At 36.6% G+C, this 22,057-nt stretch overlaps 1 long non-coding RNA gene across 2 annotated transcripts in view; it reads left to right on the forward strand.

Annotated features, from left to right (window-relative positions):
* The window catches only part of LOC136881974 (uncharacterized), a 39,135-nt gene extending 30,398 nt beyond the window's left edge, over nt 1-8,737 (forward strand). Inside the window, exons 1-3 of one of the 2 annotated variants that reach the window (XR_010861060.2) lie at nt 1,761-1,849; nt 7,254-7,377; nt 8,648-8,737. This is a non-coding gene — a long non-coding RNA (uncharacterized lncRNA). Of the gene's footprint in view, nt 1-1,760; nt 1,850-7,253; nt 7,378-8,647 lie in introns of those variants that run through there. The other variant, XR_011018743.1, reaches the window with a different exon arrangement.
* The last annotated feature ends 13,320 nt before the right edge of the window (nt 8,738-22,057 follow it).

The raw sequence follows: 22,057 nt of genomic DNA on the forward strand, positions 1-22,057 counted from the left end.
TGAAAATTGTCTCGTCTTGAAAAAGTCACACTACAAAAATCATACATAATAATAATAATAATACTTTTTTTTAATATTATCGTGCACACTTAGGTAGATATGATGTATAGTTTTACACTGCAACATACAATAACAACAACTGTCCATCTGTCATAAGTAGAACTGCTTATCATGTGAATGTAAGTAATAACACATTTCCTTTTCTTGTAGAACTACAAACTCTATAAGAGGAATAGTGAACAGCGTTGTGGTGGAAACGGTGACGGGAGGCGCATCTGTCTCTAAAACTAGGTCCTGTGTAGTTAAGCCCCACCAAAATGGGGACGGGAGGGCAATATTTCCGTAAAATTTAGTCTTCGAGAGGCTAATTTTCATACCATACTCATTGCACATATTTTCAAGTTCCAAGATATTACACTGCAGGCTTTCGGCACAATCTACCATTAAGACCAAGTCGTCAGCATAGGCCAAACTGCTTACTACACTTCCACCTAACTGAATCCCTCCCTGCCACTTTATACCTTTCAGCATATGATCCATGTAAACTACGAACAACTAAGGTGAAAGATTACAGCCTTGTCTATCCCCTGTAAGTATCCTGAACCAAGAACTCATCGTACCGTCAATTCTCACTGCAGCCTAATCGTCATCATGAATGCCTTTGATTGATTTTAATAATCTCCAAGTGAATATATGAAATTAGACCCGAAATGGCGAAGTATAGTGGGAAGGCAGGGATGAAATGGCTTCATAGAGTAGTAAGATTAGAATGGAGTGTTGGTAAGGTACCTTCAGATTGGACAAATGTAGTAATTACACCTATTTATAAGCAAGGGAACAGGATGGATTGCAACAACTATCGAGGTATCTCATTGATTACTATACCAAGTAAGGTATTCACTGGCATCTTGGAAGGGAGGGTGCGATCAGTGGTTCAAATTAAGTTGGATGAAAAGCAGTGTGGTTACAGAGCAAGGAGAGGCTGTCAAGATCCGATGTTCAGTACGCACCAGGTAAATGTAAAATATTACGATGTGAATAGATAGTTGTGTTTATGTTTCGTAGATCTAGAGAAAGTCGGCCCCGTGGTATACGGTTAGCGCGCCTGCCTCGTACCAGGAGGCACCGGGTTCGATTCTCGGCCAGGTCAGGGATTTTTACCTGGACCTGAGAGCTGGTTCGAGGTCCACTCAGCCTACGTTATTAGAATTGAGGAGCTATCTGACGGTGAGATAGCGGCCGCGGTCTAGAAAGGCAAGAATAACGACCTAGAGGATTCGTCGTGCTGACCACACGACCCTTCGCAATCTGCAGGCCTTCGGGATGAGCAGCAGTCGCTTGGTACGCCAAGCGCTCTTATCGTATTATCCGATTCAAACAACCGGAGGACCGCCTCCTCTTCACAACGATATTTTCAGTAAGTGTCGCGTACTGCAGTTGTAGACATTACGGATATGTTAAACTACAACTCTCCCCACAGTTATTTATTTTGGTATGAGTGTTACAGTGTGATTTATTACAAGTATTGAAACTGGGTGATATGACAAGCCCATTCACATTTCAAGAGAAGAAGTGTCACATACCCTGTAGTTGTCGCTAGTAATACATCCTTTCCTAAATTCAACCTGTTTTACTGACTGTTACAAATCGAATTTGTTCTTCAAGAATTTGTTTTTAAACAACATTCAAATATCTGGTTTTGTTTCGAAGTGTGTGGTATGTTGTTATATAAGGCGCGTATTAGTCAATTCTACAGCTTTTTCCGTTAAGTGAGTTACGGTATCTCTTCATTGAGGAATTGTGATTTCTATCATTTTACACTGTGTCCACAACCTCTAACATATTGTCGGTAATGTTCAAACTCAATAATTCAATTTTGCTAAATGTATAGATCTCAATAGAAACTATTAGAATTTTTTCAGTTTCAGCATTCTACATACCCTACCTATTTTTAATCTTTTTTTTTCTTTTTTGCTATTTTGCTTTACGTCGCACCGACACAGATAGGTCTTGTGGCGACGATGGCACAGGAAAGTCCTAGGAATGGGAAGGAAGCGGCCGTGGCCTTAATTAAGGTACTATCTCCCGGACGCGAGCTCACAGCTGCGCCCTCCTAACCGCACGGCCAACTCCCCCGGTTTTTTAATATTTTATGTTATTAATTTTCGTAAATTTTATTCTTAATTAAGCATTGAAAATGAATACGCATGTAACTACTTTGCTTTTTAGAAGCTCCCAGCCTTAGCGTTGCAAATGCTTGCAAGTTGTATGTATTAGCCTTGGTGCATAATCGGGGGTGGGAAGGAATTTCCCCCCATCGACGATTTTATCTCAGAGGTTCCCCCCAAGTAAAATTGCGCGGGGGGATCCTTTCATTATAAAATAAACAGAAAAATGTAGAGCACATAATTTATTGCTGAAATTAATGATTTTTACTGGGCATATTTTCATAAAAACATCAGAAATAATTCAAATGACTGCCAGACCTTGTGCATTAAAACAACGTAGCAGTGACAACTCCGCCTGTGCAGCCTGTTGTTGATGTTTCACGCTGGCAAGTCCATCTGAAACCCGGGCAAGAATGTAAATTATTTGAAATTATCCTCCCTTGTCATCGCTATAAGTAGCTCGAGTTTACACTACTGTACTTGGAGTGGGTGTGTTTGCTATAGGTATCAATAGGACAATATTCACTTAAGCAGGGTACAAACTGACAAATTTCTTCAGTCAATACATAGCCCTGGTAGAGGAAATTTCCATTAAAAAAGCAATAAATCATGACAAATTGCGCCTCGTCTGGCCTTTCTTAAGATAGCGACTGTCTCTCATAAACTTCTCAGCTGATTGGAATAACGTTCTAATGTTTATCATTCTCGTTATAACAGCAAAATTCAAACAAAAGATCTCAAACTTACATTTTTCTGGGGGGAGAGGGTAATTCAATTACAGGAAAATTTTGTACCCCCTCCCCTCCTCCAGGTACTGCCTGAAATAAACACTAGTAGTTAAGCCCTATGTTCCTTCTCCCCCCAACCACTTCTTTCTGATTTCACACCCTGGTAATATATCGTATATCTAAATTTAGTGGAATGAGGATTTTTTCTGAAGAGCAACGCAGGGGAGGAAATGCGGATGGTAGTTTCAGAAAAAAACTGCGATATGTAGTGTGTAATTTTAATTATTGTTTTGCTGTATTACTTACCTCTGTGTGCAATTTTATAGTGACGCTGTGAATGTTGAGTTTTTCTTCACTCTGTATACCGCAACATATGGTAGTAGGGTTCAAAATCTTGAGATGTTTCCATTTAGGATATCTGTATATTGTTATATCATTGTTGTTATGGAGATCTTTCTGTATCACAACATTACCCCACAGCAGCTATATCTGGTACTTATTCATGATGATTTTGGTAACAGTTGGCTTCCTTTCTGATTTATTGCTGTGTAAAATATTTTCAGGTGCGAGTGGTGGTGAGTTTGTATGGGGTCGAATCCCAGGATCTGTAGTCCTGGAAAATGTTTCCGTGGTTTCCCGATGTTATCATTAATTAACCTTAATTAATGCCGGTGCATACCTTATCTTATCCCTTTTCCTTGGAGTTGTTAGTGCAACATTAAACTGCTAGCAGAAATGGAAGAACAATCTTCAGGAATAAATTCTGGCTGTGGAAACTGTGAAAGGTAGTTGCATGAAAGTAAATTCAGTGACATATTATTAGAATAATCTGTGATGGCCAGAACAAGTAAACACGGCACACTTCAGTATTGTCCCCTACAGTGAAGTATACAAAATATACAATTGATCATAGTTTACTGAATAGATATGTGTTTACATAGAAATCTGTTCCTGGCAATGCATAAGAATCGACTCAATTAGTTACAGGAATGAAGTTTGTATAACCTGTAGGAGAAATTTTAGTATTCATTGTTAGTGCAGTATGTTTACTTTTACAGTGAAATATCAAACACTGCTATTGAATGAAAAGAATTCTCTAAGGCACTACTCAAGGTATTCAACATAGACAATTTTTGTACCACCTGGGGAACAATAAAAAGTGCTAAACATTTAAGCCAGTTGTTTGACATTGAACTCCGTACAAGGGGCACTCTGGTAAACACCACTCGGTTGTGTCATTAGATGTGACATGCACAGAAAAATAAAGAAAACACACTTAAGTAAAGGTTGGTGTCATTGTTCGAGGAAATGAGCTGATAGCAGTATTGTATAAATTTTTGTCTTCATTTTAACAGAATTTTCTTAATTTTCCATCTCCAGTTTTCTGGGTTGAAGTATGGATCAAGAACCTCCTCAGTTTTTCTCTCTCCACCACTCACTTCCTTCCTCGAATATTTTTTCTACTTTTACAACACTCTTCTCTCTACTCTCTTTACCGTATCCATTCACCCCTTTCTGGGCATTCCCCAATGTCTTTCTCCTATGACTTTCTCTGAAAATACTTACTGTGAAACTCTATCCTCTTCCATTCTCATCATGTGTCCATACCATTTCAGCTTCAGGGAATCCAATTCGTCCCTTATTTCTATGTTTCTGACTTTATCCCTTCATGCCCTCCCTGTTATTTCTGTAAGGAATTTCACCTTGGCCTCATGTATTCTGCTTTCATCATGTTTTGTTGTTGTCCATGTGCCTGATGCATATGTCAAAATCAATGTGTAATACATTGGGTGCAAAATTTTCTTGCATTCCTTTGGGCGTCCTAGTTACAGACTATACATCTCACATATTGGTAATCACTCTCTGGAACTCTACCCTCTCCCATTCTCATCGTATGTCCATACCATTTCAGCTTATTGGTCTCTATCTTGTCATGAACTTTAGGGAATCCAATTCTTTCCCTGATTTCTATGTTTCTGACTTTATCCCTTCATATCCTCCTTATTATTCCTCTAAGGAATTTCATCTTGGCCTCTTGGATTCTGCTTTCATCATAGTTTGCTGTTGTCCATGTGCCTGATGCTGCATATGTCAAAACTGGTGTGTAATACATAGGGTGCAAAATTTTCTTTCATTCCTTTTGGACGTCCCAGTTCCAGACTATAGATCTCACATATTGATAGAACCCATTGGCTTGTTCAATTCTCTTTCCAATTTCTTAATTTATTTTCCCACCTTCTGCAATTATTCTCCCCGAATACTTGAAGCTTTCCACAACTTCTAATGGTCTTCCATTTACCTCAATTTTCCTACTTTCTCTTACTTTCTATTACCTCTTGTCGCCACTACTGTCATACACTTTTCCACACTTATTTTCATTCCATATTCCATATTCCTCCATCTCCTGATTCCATACAGTATCTTGTTCTTGTGCTTCCATTTCATCTTCTCCACGTATTACTGTGTCATTTGCAAAGAGTAAGGTCTTTGCCTCCTTGGTTCCCATTTTTTGTTGTATACTTTTGTGGATTTCATCCATGACTCTAAAGAAGATTGGAAGGAATAAAACACATCCTTTTTGAAGTCCAGTTTCCACTTTGAACCAGTTTGTTGTCCCATCATAGTATTCATACTATTTACTCACTTTTCGTTCATGGCTTTTGTAATTTATTCTTCACCTCTCCCTACCTTCTTCTTTTATCAATGCATCCGACACCACTTGCCATGGCACACTGACATATGCCTTCTCAACGTCGATAAATATCATCACTGAATCCAGCCTAAATTCCCATCTTTTCTCTATCATGTTCTTTAGGTTCAATGGAATGAAAAATTTCAAAATTATGTTTACACTGAGTATGGAGTATAACACCATATGGAAGTAAAACATAGATAATAAATGGTGTCGAGAAAACAGAGTTGAAGCCTTTTAAGGGGAGACACCCAGCTTAGCAAAGGAAAAAAATAGGTTAATATTCATTCGATTGTTAAATATGCTACAATTGCTGCACATATCCCAGTATTGGCATGCTTCCTGGCAACCAGAAACAACTTTAATAATGTCAGAATTTTAATAATTTTAATAATTTAAAATAAAATGTTCCAAATTTCCCACCTTTTTAACAGTATATCACCGTTTCCCTTATAAATTCCAAGTTTATAAAAATGTTAGTACTTTTCCTTTTTAAAGTGTGTATCAAAACTCCAGCTACAAAATGAACCTCAATTGTTAACATAGACTGTGATTTGGATTTTTTGTCGTGTTTTTATTCCGAGTACCAGAAGATATTAATAGTTTTTGAAATAAAAATGTTATATAAAATCTAATTTAAATCCTATTGATCTGAACGAGGTACATATTGTAGTACAACACTATGGGAGGAAACTCTGAAAAATTCATAATTATCCGTGAATCATTAAGAGAGTTATGAAGGAAACCGTGATATATTGTTAAAAACGTGGGAAATTTTGAACATTTTATTTGAAAATGTTATAATTAGAATTTTGACATTATTGAAGTTGCTTCTGATTGCTCTGAAGCATACCAATACTGGGATATGTGCAGTATTTTTCAACAACGTTCGTAGCATATATAACAATCGAATTAATATTGGCTTATTTTCCCCGTGTTAAGCTAGGTCTCCCCCCTCAAAGGCCGTGTTATCAGAAGGTCTTGAAGATCAGATTGATAGAACATGTCTCAAATAAAGTGATAGTGAATCAGCTTGATGAGAGGAGAATGGTATGAGAGAATTTGATCCTGGGAAGGAAAATTTTGATAGAACAAATCTCAAAGAAATGTGAACTTATTCAGTTAGTTTTGAAGCTAATTGCAAAGGATGAAAATGGCAGGAAGATATATGGACCCGAGTGATCAGAGTGGTATGCAAATGGTATAGTCACTGAATTTTCAAGAAATTTTGTGCATTTCGATCACAAGTGATGTACAGTACATTGGATGTTTAAGAAGAAAGATCATCTTGTTGCAGTTTCAGTTCCATATAAAGCTGTATGTTATATAGCTATTAATACAATAAAAGGTGTCATGTAATACTAGGGGTCCTTTGACTATGATCTTGATATTGACAGATATGTTAACTTATATTTCCTATGGAATTGATCAGTGTTTTAGAAGTCATGTAAAACTGGAGGTCCTTAGCTTTGATCGAAGTACCAGTCATAAAAACTGAGGTCCTGTAGGTATGATAACAATATCAGCAGTCATATAAAATTTCAAGTTTTTTGGTATGATCATAATATTGACAGTCATGTTGTTGCTTAATTTGTTGACAAACACCATAGGTATCAATGAAATCAATAAGGTAATATATTTTTGTGGCTTATGTTTTGGTGTAAGGTCATTGGAAGTAATCAACAATCCAGTACCTTCTAACTACTTCAGATTGCAGTGTGAAATGGACCTGGAAGCAAAGATCAAAGAGGAACCAGCCTGTCTTGAAGGAACAACAGCTGCATCACTTGTAAGTCTCATTACAGATAACTTTATAGAAGTCAGAAATTAACCCTTAATAGCTGAATAAGTTTGGCAGGGGCATACTTTTCTATGTGCTTTCTCAGTATTAACACCAGCAGTCACCAATAGCTGAGTGAGCATTTATGCATAGTACGACTCTGTTTTGTTTATTTGTCTGGAAATACACCACAACGCGCTATACAAAGTTGCCAACTCTTAGGAACTTAAGGTTGGGGTTGGATTAGTCTGTACTTTTTACTGTCAGTTTCAAAATTACTTTGGTGTATATTGAATGGGTTAAGTCGCATATTCTAGAACTTGATACTTTAATTCACATTTATCAGTAAGTTAACTTATATTAGAATATAAGCTTTTGGTCACAGTCCCTCCCTCCCCCCCCCCCCCCCCCTTTACTGCTGACAAGAATCCAAGTGAGAAATTTGAATTTTTTGTAGCAGATCATAAAAGATCTTCTGAAACTGCAGATGTACTCTCCAACACTGCTGACTCTCCACTTACAGTGTCCTCATCCCCACAGTTCTTCGAAAAGCACTACATAACATGCTTGTAATAGTAAAATATTTCATTTGTGGTTGCTTTGACTTTGGGTTACATCACATTTTTTGCTGTTATATAGCTGTGATAAGCCTATGGTACTTCTTTCATGTTTATGTTTTTTATTTTACACTTGGAAGAATTGTTATATGCTGTTCGAAACAGAACTGCCTTAATGCTTTATGTAGCCCCTGTGATCACAACTAAACCAGAGTAAAGAATGTGATTCCATTATTTCAAGTTATTTTAATCTGTCTATAAACAAACTATGCTGAGAACAAAAAAAAATATTTAGAACAGTTGTAACACTTCTAATTCGTTCAAACAAATTTGAAGATTTGATTGATGTGATTGTACATATGAAAACAGTTCATACAATGTAGTGTTTATGCCTATGGTTGCTTCCTTCCAAATTCTGTTTTAGATGGCCTCAATTCCATCCTTTGTAGTATATCTTCTGACATGGCTAGAAAATGTTTTGCATTTTATATTTTGTTCTAAGTCTCATCCTTTCTCTGACATAAGGTATGAGCAAGAATAGTAACACCATTTTCAGTGCAGTCTTTGGTTGTAACAATCCTCTGTTGGTCTTCCTTAAACATTAGTGAAATTCTGAAAGTAATTGTAATACTGGATATTAATGAATTAACATGCTCATTTGTTGGTGGCGGTATTCATAGATGTGTGTTATGAGCACATCTAATATATCTTATTTTCCGCAGGAAAATATTGAACATGTGTCAGAAGTGATAGCTGTGAAAGAAGAAGTTAAATCAGAGTTAACAGAGCCAGGGTCATTGCAGGAAAACTCTCTTGAGGTAATGTATATAATTTGATAAGCCATCGTCAGGTAATGAAAATGGTTAGAAAATGGCTCAACAGATACCAGGGTTTGATCCTTCATTTCAGTGCACATGATTGAAATTCCTACAGATTATATACTTTTTTATGAAATTGACTGTTTACTTACCTAATTTATACTTTTCCTTCAAGTTGTTCCACAATCTTGCATTATGAATTGTGCAGCAGTTAGGATTATTCCAAAGACATTTACTGTATATTATTTTGGGAGTTAGTACTTTTGAATTCGTAAATAGTTTTGACCAAAAAGTAGCTATAAGATTCATAGTTTTGTTACTGTTACAGGATATTTTACTGGTTGCTTCCAAATGAAACACCTTTGTTATCTTATTGATTATATTCATTATTGATTTCTAGATAACACAGTCATTTGTTGATACCAGTTGCAGGTGATATGCCTGTTTACTGTGAGCGTTCGCTTATATACTACACACATTTTAGCCATCTCATGGCAAGTGAAAAATATTCTTGTTCTTCCTAATGTGGTCTGTGGTTTTACTGGTCCATTGTGACTTATAATATTACTTAAACATGCAATGAATAAATAATCCATTCAAGAGTTCTCTTACCTTTCTGTTTCATACTTTGTTACACAAATGAATTCATCATTACCAGGATACTTATTTGATCACACTCGTTGTCCACTTCATAGCATGTGTGTCATCTTCTTTCAGTATGACTATGTTGCTAGGGGGTATTTCATTGCCCATTTATTGAGATATTCATTTCACCATCTCTTCCAGGAGTTCTGGATTAGCTGCTGAATATAACGCCATGTGGGCAAGGTTGTGATGAAAGAAGAAGTATAATCATGATCAGAGAGTGTAGTAATTGGTTCTCCTATAAGGAAATGTCGTTTCAAAAGGTTTGTCATTTAGCTTTGCTGAGAGGATGTGAGTATGTATTGTAATAATGGTCCATTCTTTGTTGGTGAAGCGATAAGAATTCATCACTCATCTGAGGTTATATATCAGACTCTTGACAGCTGCTTCCCTGATTCCACCAAAGTGTGGTGCTGCAGAAGGAATGAAATGCCACGTCAGTTTCATGCCTGCAGTTATCTGAAAAGTTGGTTTTCTGAAGGTTGTTGCAGAAATGCCTTGATTTCTGTAGCTGCTCCGAAGAAGTTTGTGCCATTATTGCTGTAAATGTTCAGGGGTCGACCTGCATGAGAACTAAGTCAATAAAGTGTGGAGAGAAATGATGTTGCAGTAGATCAGGTATCACGTCTATGTAGACTGCCTTGATAGGTAGGCAGTCTGGTCTTGTTCAATTTTACACGATTTTTTTATTAGAATTTGGCCAGCATAGTCTATGCTAGTTTTAAGGAAAGGGTATGTCACAGTTACAGGCACCATTTGTGTATTTCGCATTAATTGTTCTGAGGTATCTGCATTCACTTAGAACACTTGAGACGTGTATGAGTGTGTCTTCTTTCCATTTCCATTGCTGATGTGATGCTAAACTTGTGTCTCGGAGAGTTGAGTGCCAGGATGAAGTAGCTGAAGGTGTTCTGCCATCATAATTATATTTGTGAGATGATACAGAATTTCTAATGTTTCCACTCCACTAGTATTGGAGTGTTGTACATTCTTTCACTGACAAGAAGATGGCCGTCTTGATGTATGATTGGTTTTATACCCTTGATATGAGTTGATAGTTTCCTACACAACATTAATCTAATATTTGTGTACAGGGTTCAGCTCCAATACGAACAGTGGACTTCAGTTTCATTCTGTGGGTTGTTTTCGACAATCTCAAAAAATTATATGTTACAAATCTCATGACTGGTCCATATAGAAATCTACATTAATTCAACAATGTTACAAAAGTTTATTCAGATCCACCTACACATTGGGTTCTTAGAATTTAGATTTGCATCTTGTCATACTAATTTAACAGGACACATTTTGCCCATTGCATGGGCATCATCAGCCGTGAGATCATGCCTAAGGGATAAATGTCAGGATCCTGATTACTCTAGTCAAAGTGTTACACAGAGGATCGTTTGTTATAAAAATTAGGAAACTTGGTCCCTCCACTTGATCTCATAACGATTCTTGAAACACTGCCTCATCTACCACTGCTAGACTCACTTCTTCTAAGTCCGCACTGCGCTCTCCTCTTCTTCCTGGGCACTGCTCGTCACTATCCTCCACCCGATTCATACTGTGTTCTGTGTCCTTACTTCTATCTTGTTCTGTGATCCCCTCCACCTCCATTCTGTCATGATCATCCATCGCCTTCAATTTTGCCACTGAAAACTGTCTAAACCATTTACCATTTGTTACCACTAGTCTCTGCCCCCTTATATGTGCTTTTAGCCCTCGTTCCCTCGCTCTCCATAGATGTCTATTCAATGTTTTCATTATTTCACTTCCTTCTTTACCCTATTTCTCTTTAACCATAATTTCTGTCCTTGCAGGTTGTATGTGTTCCTTAGCACTATTTCTGCCATTAGAGTAGACAATAATTTTACTCTAATAGGTCTGCGACCTTTAACTTTTCCCACTTTTCTAACTTCATCTATGTCTTCTTCAATAAAATTTATATTCATGCGGTTCTGAATGACATCTACCACCTTACAAATCATGTCCACCTTGCCTTTTTCTCATCTTGTTTCACACCATATACAAATACAGCTTTCTTCATCCTTTCCTGGCTGCACACCTCTACTTCTTTCTTCATCTTCCCTACCTCCTCTTCTAGATATTTAACTTTCTCTCTTAACAATTCTAGTCCTTTCTCATTCCTACACGTTCTGTTCATTGACTCTTCCTTCTTTGTTTCTATCCAATTCTTCATACTCCCTATCTACCTTGATTGTTCCTTCAAAATGTCCTTTATTCCTTATACTTGGTCCCAGTGTCTTGATTCGTGTATACCTTCACTCACTCACTATCTCCTTAAATGCTGCCAAAACTTCCAAGCTGAAGTTGCCACTGGCATTCGGGCCGGGGTTTAATTCCACCCCCCACCCAGTGACGATAAGGACAGCTAACACTGCTGCTACTGGTACCATTGTACCCATCTTTACCATCTCTTCTTTGTTCACCAAACCATACTAATGCTCCTTTCTATTCTTCTACTGCCACCTCCCAATAGCGGCTCGGTACTGTTCCACTCGTACCATCTTTCACGGCACGCACTACACTACGTGTTCACACTCACTGTTTGCTCAAGCATCTTAAATATAGTGTGTTCTTTAATTGTGTGTGCAGTTATGGCTGTTTAATAAATGAACTGTAGATATTGCTTGTCAGAGACAATCCTATAGTAGTCGTATGAGGATTTTTTTGTGTATGCGAGAAGCGTTAGCTCAGTCTGCATCATACACTCTACAACCTCTCTCTACCATTGTCTTCCCTGAAACATGGGTGCAGCTTATAAATTTGAATCGCCCACCTGGAAGTAACAATTTAACCTCATTTTCTCAAAAAGAATAATTTTCTCCTCCAGTCTGATTGAACAATAATTCTCAACATAACACGAAGATCATCCTTGATTATTTTCTTTACAGTTCTGATAAACACTGTACACCACTGAACTCAAAGGAAGGCGAAAATAATTATTTTCCAGCTGACCAAAATTGACGCAAGTATTGAGCACTTTGTGTGCATTAGTGACAGAGATGACCAGTGATTACAGGACAGACAAGAAACCCTCAAACATTGGCAACAACATTTGTAGAGATTTCCTGCGTTGAATTCCCACATCACCCTATTCCAGAAGGTAAGTCCGATCTTATGCATCCCATCAAAGGAAGTCGACAGTGCCATTAGGAGTAGGAAGTACCAAAAAGCGCCGGGACCAGATGACCTTCCAGCAAACTTCTGGAAGTTGTACCATTTAAAAAAACTCATTATCAACTGGCTGACATGGATGAGATGAAGATAAGTCACAGGCACACTGTGACTGAAGGATGCCACTACATCTGAAGTCCAGAATATACTGGATGGTACTACGTCTTGTTGCTGTGTACGGTGTTGAATGTCGACAGACTGAGAAAGGTGTGGAGTAGCAATTATACAATATGGGAATGTGTATTCTCCATTAGTCGATTGGCATCACAGTCCCGCATCACGCAAAAAAGACACCGTTCACCAGCAAATGAGCATCGCACACATCACTTGTGAGGCATAGGATATGTCACTAATGGTATGGTCATTTCCTTTTTCAGTACCTGACACAGTTGGCAATTTCACCCGATCTTTCTAAAATACTTTGCAATGTCCACATGAACCTACAATATAAAATGGTCATTGAGGATAAGATACAAAATTTAAAATTAGATATTCTTCTGGGATTCATAAAATTTCTGGGGCATATATGAAAGTCAGTTCATTGAGATATAGAACCAAATTTGTAGTGCTTAATTGATTAGTGTGTGTATGAAGCAGCTATACCACATGAATGAAGAATTAGTGTAGCTGCACCCTGTGTATAAAGAAAATATGATAAACATAAAACCAATAACTACACGCTAGTCATGTTGACTGGTGTTGCATGCCAGCTCTTGGAATGCATTCTTTCTGATTATATTATACACATGTATGAAATTACCAGCAGGTTCGATAGATGGTAGTTCAGGATTAGGAAACAGTATTCCACTGAAGCTCATCTTGTAGATGCCAGCAAGATATAGCAGATATGTTAGATTCTGGAGGTCAAATGTATCACAATTGACATATCTAAGGCTTTGGTAGGGTAGATCTTGGGAGACTACTGACAAACATTTGTGCACTTGGGATAGACAAAATAGTGGTTGGCAATAAAGATGTGGCCAAATTATTAAAGTAAACATTAAAAATTGAGAAATGAGCACATGAGATGTTACCAGTATTTAAGTTTATGACTTTAGTACTTGGTATGCATCCCCTTAGCTCTTTTTTTTTTTTTTTTTTTTGCTAGGGGCTTTATGTCGCGCCGACCCTTAGCTTTAATGAGTCACTTGATTCAACTGGGCACACCCTCAATCAGTATTTTACACCGACTCTTTAAATCATCATCATGAAACCAGATCTGAATGAGTGTCTCAATCAAGAAATTTTTGTCGTTATATTTGTTTTTCAGATTTTTTCTTTGCTGTCGGCCAGATTTTGTATGGGGTTCTTTTCTCAACTGTTTCTAGGCCAATCAAGAACTTTGACATTGTTTTCCTTTAAAAAAATTCCATTACTTCCTTCGCTTTGTGTCTAGGAGCCCCATCTTGCATAAAAAATAAATTCACTTAGGTCCAACCACTCTTGCACCTGAGGTAGCACGCGGGTTCTTAATACTATACTGTTCACATCTCATAGTTCCTTCGACAATATATAATCGTCCAGTGCCGTACTAAGGAAATACACTCCAGACCATCATTGTAGGTGGATGCTTCACTCTGTGCTTCACTTCTTCTTCTTCTTCTTCTTTGTTTTGTCTCATGACTAAGGCGTCGTGACTATCATAATATCAGCCCTCTAGTCGATGAACCATACTCCGCCATTCTTCCCTATCTAAGGCTTTCAATGTGGTTGCTCTGAGAGAACCCTGTAGGGGGCCATTCACCATGTCAATCCATCACGTTGGTACTCGTCCTCATCTGGTTCCCTGGACTTTGCCCTCAACAATCGGCTTTTGAAGACTACCAACTCGTCGCATTACATGTCCAATCAATAAATTTTACACTATTGAGAATCTTCCACCGTTTTGATACTTTATTTTGCCTTTTGGCAAATTTTTTATTTATATGTTAACAGTACATGTTTCGTTCCTTGTTTAGGAACATCCTCAGCTGTTATAGCGGCTTAGGTGAATGGTTAAAATTTTAAAATACATAGATTTACAAATACATTGATTCACTTAAAAACTAAATACGAATTAATATAGATGATATTAAAACAGTGTGGGGTTAGTGTGTTACTGGTATGAGAGCAGATGATTACATGGTTGATTGACTTAAAACTATGTCTATTCATTAGAATATTTGTTCAAAAAATGTTTCACTTTGTTACATAAAATGTCTGTATGCAATTAAAATTTTTAAAAAATGTTTGACTTCATAGCATTGTTCGAATTGTTGAAAGTTTTTCTTCCTTTCTTTCCAGGTAAGTTGTTGTATGTTGTGTGCTTGCTTATAGTGCTTTTGACTGAGTCTAATGTGGAAACTTTTGGAGCTGATTTCTGATCTATTAATGTGAAGGGAGCCTCGTTAAAAATTTCTGAAATGAAATAAAATCCGGTAGTGGGAATTTGTTTGAAAGCTGTGTCTTTGCGTAATATAGAATGTATAAAAAAGTTCATTTACCTTGCTATGGCTGAATTCCGATTCTACTGTGACCCTGGAGGGACGTTTGATACTGCTTTGCGTCTGGTGAAGTAATGGTGTGTGTATTCCGTTGTATGCTCCTCCCTACGGGGAGGTGGGGCTGCGGAGAGGGGAGGGGGCGTGTCGGTTACAGAGACGGCATCAACTTCGGGAGGGATGGGTAGAGGGGTTGTACAAAATGGCGGAGGCTCTGTCTTGTTCATTCTTCTACTATCTGTATTGTGTCTTTTGCCTAATGCTTTGAGACTTGATAATGTGCCTTCAAATAAAGGGTTTCTATTATCAATAGTTTCATTGAGGTTATTGTCTTGATCACTTTTTAGTTCTAAATAAATGTATAGATTTTCTAAAGTATTAAGGAGAGCTCCTTTGTTTATTTTATATAATATAGTTAAGTCCTGCTCTATGGTTGTAAATTGATGTCCCGTTAAACTCATGTGCTGGCCCATCGCGGAATTTTTTTTATGTCTTTCTGCATTGACATATTCTTGGTGTCTTACAGTAAAACTGCGCCCAGTTTGTCTGACATAACTTTTTTTACATTGATGGCATTTTAATTTATAAACCCCTGATTCAGAGTGTTTGTTTTTACCTAGGGAATTGACAATGTTGTGATTAAAAAATTTATGCTTCGTGTTGTTGTTGGTTTGCTTTACCCAAGTTACATAAAGAAGGTATCCCCATAAGACCAATAATAAACTTCCGCAACAGTCCTACTTATAAAACATCGCAATACGTACACACTTCCCTAACCAAACATTATGTTTTTCACAACAAGACACCAATAAAAAATTCCATCGATTTTTGCAAAGTACTCAAAAACTTTAAGTTAACGCCACATCAAGTAAGATGTTCCTTCTATATCAAGGACATCTACACAAACATTCCAGTGGATGAAACAATAAAAATTATCAGAAAAATCTCATAGAACATAATCAACTCAGCATTCCAGAAGTAGAGGATTTCATTAACATACTCAAATTCATTACGAAACACAACTACTTCACTTTCAATAACAAAATATATAAACAAGAAGGCCTCCCAATGGGTGCTCCGGCTTCGGGCATTATAGCCAATATTTATCTCGACTACATAGAACATCAAGAAGTAAGTATAAATATCCACCTAATCGATACTTTATTAATGCCTCAGCAAAATTGAATAAAATTAAAACTTACAGGACATGTTTCGACCACTTAGTGGTCCTCTTCAGCTGTATAAATAAAGAACTGAAAAGAAAAACATTGACAATAAGCACAAATAAACGTTCTTTGGAGACTCCTTTGATAAAAATGGAGGTCATCAGAATAGGTCATCTTGCCTCTCGTTCTTGTTTGGAAAAGATGTTTATTCTGCGCTCTCTAGAGGGTCTGTCTTTGAGCGCGACCTGGTGAAGTAACGATGTGATACAGTTTGACAATTCATGGAAAGCTCTGGAGAGAAGGGAAGTAGAGTTTTATCGCCATCTAAAATAACATGTGAGCGAGGAGGGAGATTGGGCTGTGCTTCTGCGATGTCGTGTTTGATTATATCTCTTGTTCGTCTAGTCTGTTTCATGTCTACCCATTCTAAGTATTTGCTAATATTCTCATATAAGATGTTTTTATGCTCGTTGTTTTCGTTGAGATTCTCTTCACCGTTTTCCAATTTATCAAGAACGATGTGGATGTTTTCCAGGTTGTTCATAAGGTTACTTTTATTAATCATACAGATAATTTGAAGGTCCTGTTTTATATTGGTGAATTTGTGGTTGGACTCTTTCATATGGGATCCCATGGCAGAGAATCTTTTGTATCTTTCAGCATTGACGTGTTCTTGATATCTAATTGAGAAGTTCCTTCCAGATTGTCCCACGTAAGTTTTTTTACATTGAGCACAAGTCAGCTTATAAATACCCAATTCCTGGTATTCGTTATCTTTAAGTTTATTAGCTTTATTATGACTAAAGAATCTATGTTTCGTGTTGTTGTTTGTAGAGAAGGCTACCTTGGTATTGTGCTTCTTGAATAAGTTGGTGATTTCGTAAATCTGCGGGTTATTAAAGGTGAATTTTACATATCCTTTTTCTTTTTCTGAATGCTGTTTAAGTTTAATTTGTTGTTGGTATTTGCATTTAGTGATGATTTTATTGATGAATTTCAAACTGAAACCATTATGTAGAGCCTGTTGACGAATGAAAGAAAGCTCCTTTTTCCTGTCCGTTTCTGTTAGCGGAATTTCAAAGGCTCTGTTGACGAAACTATAATAAGCTCTACATAATGGTTTCAGTTTGAAATTCATCAAGAAAATCATCACTAAATGCAAATACCAACAACAAATTAAACTTAAACAGCATTCAGAAAAAGAAAAAGGATATGTAAAATTCACCTTTAATAACCCGCAGATTTACGAAATCACCAACTTATTCAAGAAACACAATACCAAGGTAGCCTTCTCTACAAACAACAACACGAAACATAGATTCTTTAGTCATAATAAAGCTAATAAACATAAAGATGACGAATTCCAGGAATTGGGTATTTATAAGCTGACTTGTGCTCAATGTAAAAAAACTTACGTGGGACAATCTGGAAGGAACTTCTCAATTAGATATCAAGAACACGTCAATGCTGAAAGATACAAAAGATTCTCTGCCATGGGATCCCATATGAAAGAGTCCAACCACAAATTCACCAATATAAAACAGGACCTTCAAATTATCTGTATGATAAATAAAGGTAATCTTATGAACAACCTGGAAAACATCCACATCGTTCTTGATAAATTGGAAAACGGTGAAGAGAATCTCAACGAAAACAATGAGCATAAAAACATCTTATATGAGAATATTAGCAAATACTTAGAATGGGTAGACATGAAACAGACTAGACGAACAAGAGATATAATCAAACACGACATCGCAGAAGCACAGCCCAATCTCCCTCCTCCCTCACATGTTATTTTAGATGGTGATAAAACTCTACTTCCCTTCTCTCCAGAGCTTTCCATGAATTGTCAAACTGTATCACATCGTTACTTCACCAGGTCGCGCTCAAAGACAGACCCTCTAGAGAGCGCAGAATAAACATCTTTTCCAAACAAGAACGAGAGGCAAGATGACCTATTCTGATGACCTCCATTTTTATCAAAGGAGTCTCCAAAGAACGTTTATTTGTGCTTATTGTCAATGTTTTTCTTTTCAGTTCTTTATTTATACAGCTGAAGAGGACCACTAAGTGGTCGAAACATGTCCTGTAAGTTTTAATTTTATTCAATTTTGCTGAGGCATTAATAAAGTATCGATTAGGTGGATATTTATACTTACTTCTTGATTAAACATCGATACGGTCATGAAATGGACAACTTGTAATACATAGAACATACCAAAATAATAGGACAAATAGAAGGTCTTAATTTATGGATACGCTTCGTAGACGACATTTTGGCCGTAATAGATCAAAAAGAGAATAACAGTGACGATATCCTCAATAAATTAAATACACTTGATTCCAGAATAAAGTTCACCCTAGAAAAAGAAAAAGAAAAATCAATAAATTATTTGGACATAAATGTAACACGAAAAAGGGAAGAGTTCGTCTTCAAGATACATAGGAAACCTAGTTTCACTCCCACCACAATAAAAAACTACTCATTGCACCCACAAACGCAAAAAAGGTCAGCTTATTACAGTTACATATACAGAGCGTTTAACATACCCCTTACACACACAGAAAGAGAAAAAGAACTGCTCTTTATTCGCAAACAAGCCCAGTATAACGGTTTTGAACCAAAGATAATAAACAAAATAATCTGTAAATTCAAACAAAAATTGCAAACCAATCTAACACCCGAAACGAAAAAGAAAGACAAATGCGCTAAGTTCACATTCAACAACCCTAACCTATACACAGTAACCAATTTATTCAGAAAACATAATTATAAGATCGCATTTTCAACCAGAAACAACACGAAGCAAAAATTTTTTAATCACAACATTGTCAATTCCCTAGGTAAAAACAAACACTCTGAATCAGGGGTTGATAAATTAAAATGCCATCAATGTAAAAAATAGTTATGTCGGGCAAACTGGGCGCAGTTTTATTGTAAGATACCAAGAACATGTCAATGCCGAAAGTCATAAAAAAATTTCCGCGATGGGCCAGAACATGAGTTTAACGGGACATCAATTTACAACCATAGAGCAGGACATAAAATAAACAAAGGAGCTCTCCTTAATACTTTAGAAAATCTATACATTTATTTAGAACAAAAAGTGATCAAGACAATAACCTCAATGAAGCTATTGATAATAGAAACCCTTTATTTGAAGGGACATTATCAAGTCTCGAAGCATTAGGCAAAAGACACAATACAGATAGTAGAAGAATGAACAAGACAGAGCCTCCGCCATTTTGTACATCCCCTCTACCCATCCCTCCCGAAGTTGATGCCGTCAGTGTAACCGACACGCCCCCTCCCCTCTCCGCAGCCCCACCTCCCCGTAGGGAGGAGCATACAACGGAATACACACACCATTACTTCACCAGACGCAAAGTAGTATCAAACGTCCCTCCAGGGTCAGAGTAGATTCGGAATTCAGGCATAGCAAGGTAAATGATCTTTTTTATACATTCTATATTACGCAAAGACACAGCTTTCGAACAAATTCCCACTACCGTATTTTATTTCATTTCAGAAATTTGAAACGAGGCTCCCTTCACATTAATAGATCAACAATCAGCTCCAAAAGTGACCACATTAGACTCAGTCAAAAGCACTATAAGCAAGCACACAACATACAACAACTTACCTGGAAGGAAAGGAAGCAAAACTTTCAACAATTCGAACAATGCTATGAAGTCAAACATTTTTTAAAGAATTTTAATTGCATACAGACTTGTTATGTAACAAAGTGAAAATTTTTTTGAACAACTATTCTAACGAATAGACATAGTTTTAAGTCAATCAACCATGTAATCATCTGCTCTCATACCAGTAACACACTAACCACACACTGTTTTAATATCATCTATCTTAATACGTATTTAGTTTTTAAGTGATCAATGTATTTGTAAATCTATGTATTTTAAAATTTAACCATTCACCTAAGCCACTATAACAGCTGAGGATGTTCCTAAACAAGGAACGAAACATGTACTGTTAACATATAAATAAAAAATTTGCCAAAAGGCAAAATAAAGTATCAAAACGGTGAAGATTCTCAATAGTGTAAAATTTAGTGATTAAATTTTGATACGGAAAATGAAGCTGATTACTTGCAATTCAAAGGCCAACCAGGCAAATAAACAAGGTAACATCTACTTTAATCTAAAGGTGAAGGTAGCTAAGTTAACTAAAGACATAGATTTTTTAAGGAAATGTCTTAAAGACAACCTAGTTCCTAGATTTCTAAGTAAAACTCAAAAGGAGCACGTACCATCCAGACATCACTTTGAAATACAAGAAAGAGTCAATCAAATATGGCTAAAAAATGAAATAAAATACCTTTACAGAAACAAAGCATTTCTCAATGGTAAAATGTATTTAGCACATCTCCAAAGTCCAACACTACTGTTACCCTTAGAGTGGGATTCGTTTCAAAGATACATCCACGAAAAAATGGATATCATTTTAAGTAGAAAACAGGAAACCCTTAACAACAAATTAACATCTTTAAAAAATGCTAAGTCCAAAAACGAAAACAGCAAAGCTTACTCTTCAAATTCAGTAATCGAATTGGAAGATTACCGTTTGCCAGTTAAGAACATTTCCAAAGTTAATCTTACCGAGGAGGAAATGAAAACCCTAAGTCAAGGCCCCAATTTCAATTGGACAAGTAGGAATAAAGAAAAAGAGCTAATAACCACCATTGCAGAAGTAGAAACGGTAATACAAAAACTCCCTAACAAAATTCAGAATGACGTCAGACACGAGGTAAGAAAGAAAATTCCGAACTTAATAAAAGGTTTAAAAGTTTCTCATAATAGAAACGAACATACTTCAAGCTTGTCACATAAAATAAAACAAGAAGAAATAGTAATTACCAAAGCGGACAAGGGAGGGACAATAGTAGTTTTAGATAAAGAGGAATACATCAAAAAGCAGAAACTTTCTTCAACAATAGTACTTTTTCGGAAATAGAACGAGACCCTACAACTAAAACTCAGAAAGAGTTTTAAAACACTATTAAGAAATGCAACTTTTATTTTGAATGAACAATACGTCCAAAAATTGATAAACATGAATCCCGGCATTCCAACAGCAAAAGCTTTACCCAAGTTACATAAAGAAGGAATCCCCATAAGACCAATAATAAACTTCCGCAACAGTCCTACTTATAAAACATCGCAATACGTACACACTTTCCTAACCAAACATTACGTTTTTCACAACAAGACACCAATAAAAAATTCCATCGATTTTTGCAAAGTACTCAAAAACTTTAAGTTAACACCACATCAAGTAACATGTTCCTTCGATATCAAGGACATGTACACAAACCTTCCAGTGGACGAAACAATAAAAATTATCAGAAAGAATCTCATAGAACATAATCAACTCAGCATTCCAGAAGTAGAGGATTTCATTAACATACTCAAATTCATTATGAAACACAACTACTTCACTTTCAATAACAAAATATATAAACAAGAAGGCCTCCCAATGGGTGCTCCGGCTTCGGGCATTTTAGCCAATATTTATCTCGACTACCTAGAACGTACCAAAATAATAGGACAAATAGAAGGTCTTAATTTATGGATACGCTTCGTAGATGACATTTTGGCCGTAATAGATCAAAAAGAGAATAACAGTGACGATATCCTCAATAAATTAAATATACTTGATTCCAGAATAAAGTTCACACAAGAAAAAGAGAAAGAAAAATCAATAAATTTTTTGGACATAAATGTAACACGAAAAAGGGAAGAGTTCGTCTTCAAGATACATAGAAAACCTACTTTCACGCCCACCACAATAAAAAACT

This window comes from Anabrus simplex, chromosome 10 (assembly GCF_040414725.1).
Source record: "Anabrus simplex isolate iqAnaSimp1 chromosome 10, ASM4041472v1, whole genome shotgun sequence".
NCBI lineage: Eukaryota > Metazoa > Arthropoda > Insecta > Orthoptera > Tettigoniidae > Anabrus > Anabrus simplex.